The sequence below is a fragment of the Mchenga conophoros genome, linkage group LG5 (assembly GCF_057382185.1).
Source record: "Mchenga conophoros isolate Kocher_MC1m ecotype Shallow Benthic linkage group LG5, M_conophoros_male_GT1.1, whole genome shotgun sequence".
In the NCBI taxonomy this organism is placed as follows: Eukaryota; Metazoa; Chordata; class Actinopteri; order Cichliformes; family Cichlidae; genus Mchenga; species Mchenga conophoros.
The window spans coordinates 39,570,160-39,575,773 of NC_140530.1; the positions used below are offsets into that span (position 1 = coordinate 39,570,160).

At 40.5% G+C, this 5,614-nt stretch overlaps 1 pseudogene; it reads left to right on the forward strand.

Moving 5' to 3' along the window:
- Nucleotides 1-1,789: 1,789 nt before the first annotated feature.
- LOC146575131 (uncharacterized) lies at nucleotides 1,790-2,596 on the forward strand (annotated as a pseudogene).
- The last annotated feature ends 3,018 nt before the right edge of the window (nucleotides 2,597-5,614 follow it).

The following is a 5,614-nucleotide window of genomic DNA, read 5'->3' on the forward strand; positions in this document are numbered from 1 at the left end:
GAACTTTCTACTAAAACTTTCTACAGTCCGTTTCTACCGGTTGTCGTATTCGCTGGTAATGCACGGGCGTATTGTGAGTATACTTATTTCAATAAGTGTCCGTGTTACACAGTCAGTAGTTTACGCTGTTGAGCTGTGTGTGTGTGCTAGCATGAAGCGAACAATAATAAACAACATGAGTGTGTTATCATGATGGTAATTAGACACATGTTTGTATTTTTTCGTAGTCTCAAATGTGTGGTTGTGAGATAATCTCGAAATCCTTTTAACAGTTTAGAGGGGTATTCCACTAAGCGAGCTCTACAAGTCAAGGCTTGCGGAAAAATGCATCGCCTGATTCAGCCTAACATTACACACTGGTCGAACTCAGTGCTACGAACGAAGTTCAGCTAAATTGTTCGCGCTAATTCGACAAGGCTCAACCAGCCAGACTGAGGCGCCTCCTTGACACATTTAAGCCAGACCCTATCGATCTTTGCTAGATAAATTGAAATGAAAATAAAGAGCCGCGTTCTGCTCCCAGGCTAAGAAAGAATCATTGATGCAGACTGCGCAGATCACAAATACTCCCTAACCTGTAAGGCAGGGGTGTCCAAACTTTTTTCACTGAGGGCCGCATACATAAAAATATAGGAGGGGTGGGGCCACTTACTAGAAATTAGGGAAATAACCTTACCTTTAGTGTATTAAAGTGTATTAAAGATCACAAAATCACTTAAAAGTGGTCGAATATGTTATATTGTTGAATATAATTAAAGACAAAACTGCCTTCATCACAGCTTTCCATAAATGGATCTTTATTGATTCATTCAGAAAAAGCTTTGGTAGCTTATTTTCAGAACAGCAGCCTCAGATTTCTTCTTAGACAGAAGATTTACAGCACAGAGAAAAAACAATAAAGGGGAAAATAGGACCGGTAAATTTCAAGTTTGTTATTTAAGTTATTAAGCTTAGCAACACACCTATCAACATTAGTTTGAAACGGTTAACATTAACAGACTGAACTGGACTTAATAACAGGAGTGCATATAATCTTAGTAAATTATTGTGGTGAGTATCAGCTGCGCTGGGTATGTAAATCGGGCCATCCAGCTGCGGTGCTGATTCGACGCCACTCGTGCCAAAAATCCGGACAAATGTCTCTTGATCAAGGAGCAGATCTGCATCAGATGAGATCAGCTGACTACGTGTGCGTGCGCTGTGCAAAAAATGTTTTTGAACATTACAGTTTTTCTCAAATGTTAAAACACAAAAGCCAATCCTGTAACCCAAATGACCAGTAGTCTAAACACATTTACTAAATGTAGCCATCATATTCCAGTACCATAAACACATGTCACATGAAGACACAATTCACAAAACACAACCCTCTGTACTCATAAATCTAAACACATTTTTCCTTGCTAAAACACATGTTGCAAAACAACTCTGCTCATATTCTCAAATGAAAGCCCATGTAATGCAAAATGCTTGCCACAGTCACCAATCTTTGAACACAGGGAACACACCTGGCGTCAGTCACTACACACAACGACTCAAAATTGAAGACACCTGTTGCTAATTATCCATTATCAAGGCATTTAGACAACACAACAGGTATAGTACGCTATTGCTTTCTTTGTCACACTACAGTTTTACAGGCCTGTGAAAGTGGTCTGTTACTTTACATGTAGTTTTACATATAAATCAGTCAATTGACAACACATGTTTCTTTAGAGCTGAAAGAATGCCACATAGAGGTGGGAGGATTGCCATATTCACAGCGGCACAAGAAACCCTCATTGCAGATATGGTCCGTGAGAACAACTGCATTAGACTCCGAGAGATCAGAGACAAAGTCATTGCAGATAATGTAAACTTTGAGAACATCGATGCTGTCAGCGTGTCCACAATAGACCGAGTTCTCCGGCGCCAACAGATGAGGATGAAACAGGTCTACAGGGTTCCCTTTGAGCGCCACTCTGCGCGACACATAGAACAACGTTACGAGTGTGTGCAAGTACGTATACATCCATGTCCACAGTACAGTTAGTGGACATACTGTGTTGCTTAGTGGCCTACATTACTTCTGGACAATACTGTGCTACCTGATTGACCGTTCTGAACACCTGTACGCTTTTCCATGTTCACAGAGGATAATGCAGTTGGACGCGATGGCCAGACCCCATGAGTACCTCTTCCTGGATGAGGCTGGCTTCCAGAAACGAAGGCGAAGAGGCCGTAACATCATTGGCCAAAGAGCCATCACTGAGGTTCCTGGCCAACGGGGGGGTAATATTACTCTTTGTGCAGCTATGGGTATGGAGGGGCTTGTCCACCGGCATGCTGTCCTTGGGTCTTACAACACCCACCGTCTCCTCACCTTCCTAGAAGAGCTGAAAGACATCCTCCTGGACCGTCAACACCACCATCCTGGGCCCGCACATCACATGTATGTGATCATCTGGGACAACGTCCACTTCCACAAAACACACCAAATCAGAGAGTGGTTCACCACCAACAGTGACCACTTTTTAAATGTCTGTCTGCCACCCTACTCCCCTTTCCTGAACTCTATAGAGGAGTTCTTCTCATCATGGAGATGGAAGGTGTATGACAGACACAAGAGAGAACCTCGTACGGGCAATGGAGCTGGCCTGTGCTGACATCCCAGTGGAGGCCTTCCAGGGATGGATTCGCCATTCCAGGGCGTTTTTCCCGCGGTGCCTAGCAAGGGACAATATAGCCTGTGATGTGGATGAGGTGATGTGGCCCAATGCAGCTCGGCGACATGATGCCGCACAGTGACTGTGTGTAATACTGTAAAAGGACCGTGTAGACAATAAAAAAGACTTCACACCCTGATCATGTTTCCGAGAGTACTGTTGTGTGCGATAGATTCTGTTTTTGCACTGAGTTGTGTTACAGTAGTGTACGTACATGCAGGATGTTTTTATAGATTTATAGTCTTCATGTGAAACTCACAAATCTAAATGCCTAATCCTCTGCAGGGTTCTATGACGATCCGTTACTGTACAGTTTATGGACCAAAGAACCTTCTCACAAATTGAGCATTGTGTTTTCAATTGTTTTGCTGTAGTGTGTAATGCTGTGTATAGTGTTTACAGTTTTGACAGCTTCGAGCTGCTCTCTTGGTGTGGGAGTTTGAGTTTTGCAGTGGGAAGGTGTGGTTGTGTTTATGTAGCTTTAGAGAAGGGTGTTGTGTTTGGACATTGGGGGACCTGGTGGTAACGTTTGTGACATGTGTTTTAGCATTTGAGAAAAACTGTAATAAGTCGTCTTTGTGCACATATTGTTTACAGATATCAGACTGCAAAGAGCGCTACAGAGAGTCAACATTTCACCAGTTGTCAATGGGTGAGTTTTATAATTTGTGTCCTAATTTAAATAAAAATAAATACAAAGAAACTAGAGAATTTTGCCCTGAATTATTCAAAATTTTTAGATTTTTTTTCAGTTACCCTTCTAGATTGACAGGTTTAGCCTGTTACACAAAAAGTTTGGACACCCCTGATCTATAACAATGACAATCAGAACATGGCTATCCAACACTTTGTTTTTACTCTGCATTTGTGTAAATACTATTCTAATAGATATTGTATGTTCATCTAGGAACAGCATGATGTGAATACAAGACGGGCCCTTGTCCTTCGTGCACTTCCTGTGTACCTGCGTGAAGATGCCTCCACGTTATTCAGGACTTGTGATGTAAGTGTACTGGCCTCAGCATCAACCCCTTTGCCTAGCAGTTCAGTCGAACATATGACATCACTCAGAACTCAAGGAGAACCAGGGTGTATATCAGGAAGGAGGTTCAACACAGTCATCTGACTTGTTTTCTCCCATATATCAACTATTGTTGAATAAGATTGCAAGAAGATTGTTACGCATAAACCAGAAAACATGAAAATAGTTGAAAGATTATTAAACAAAAACAAATCCACAGATAAAAACTCCCATTTAAAATTCAAGTGTTCTAGTTTTTTGGAGGTGCCATGTTGTGGTCAGAGAAATGTTTGGTAAATAACAAAAACAAATATTTTGGCATATATTTATTATTGAAAACATTTATTATAATAATAATAATAATAATAATACATTTTATTTGAAATGTTTCTTTCAGAAACCCAAGGTCACCTTACAAAAAACACAATTAATAAAAGGAACAATAGTCATAAAATACATAAAATAAGTTAAAATTACAAAACAGAGCGTGACAACAGATAAAATCAGCATTAAAGTGAATAAGCCAGTTTAAACAGATGTGTTTTGAGCTGTGTCTTAAATACGGAGAGGGAGTCAATATTTCTTAGTGCAGGAGGAAGAGAGTTCCAGAGCCGAGGAGCAGAGCGACTGAAAGCTCTGCTCCCCATAGTAATAAGATGTGAGGACGGAACAGTAAGATGAATAGCAGATGATGATCTGAGAGTGCAGGAAACAGTGGTGATATGGAGCAGGTCACACAAATATGAAGGAGCAGATTTATGGATACACTTGTATGCAAGAAGTAAGATTTTAAAATTTATCCTGGCTTCTATGGGCAACCAGTGAAGCTGCTGAAGAACTGGGGTAATATGAGCTCTTAACGGAGTGCAAGTTATGACCCGAGCTGCAGAATTTTGAAGAAGTTGGAGTTTATGAAGGAACCTTTTAGGGAGACCAAATAGGAGGGAATTACAGTAATCAATACGGGATGTAATAAGACTATGGACAAGGATGGCAGCAGCATGGGGAGTAAGGAAGGGACGGCGTCGGTGAATATTACGTAAATGGAAGTAAGCAGACCGTGTTATGTAATTAATGTGAGACTGGAATGAAAGAGTATTATCAAGTATGACACCCAAACTCTTAACCTGAGGGGAGGGAAGGGTGGGAGAATTTTCAACGTTAATGGAAAAGCTGTGGGATTTGGTTAAGATAGTACCAACAAGTAAAACTTCAATTTATTTAAACATATGTTTTGAAACCAAACCCAAATTAAGATTATTGTAATGCATCATGATGTATCGCCATATCAAATTAAATCGTTGACATTATAATCCTAAAAGAAACGTATGAAACGACTTATGAAGATTCACACCTCTAATCAATAGCATGATTTGTGTCCCTGTGGGGCTGAACTCATTCTTGTATTATTTGTGTTTTGCAGTCAGCAGATGGTCCAGACCTCACTGACACTCCTGTGGCTCTGCTGACAGTTGTCACAGATGACACTACTGATTCGGCCCTCTTCCGTCCCGAAAGCATCTGCATTGTCGTTGAGGATGAAATACTTGTGAATGGTCCCACAAATCTGGCTGAGTCATTTCTCCTGCTCTTTGGATACATCTATGTACTAGACCTACAATACCCAAAGAAACTTGAGCTTACATTCACATGTATCCAGAAGGTTGTGATGTGCCTTGAATACAACAAACCACTGTTAGGTCGCTTACTGATGCAGAAGAATTTGTTCAAGTGAATCACTTGGAATAGACAACTCGTTAAGCTAAGTATTGAAGGTTTTTCTTTTTTTGTTTTCTTTTATATATACCATTTTTTTAACCATTTTTTACCATTTGCCTCTCATTTACTGGGCAAACAGTTTAGAATTATTTGTAAGTGTATTTCCCAC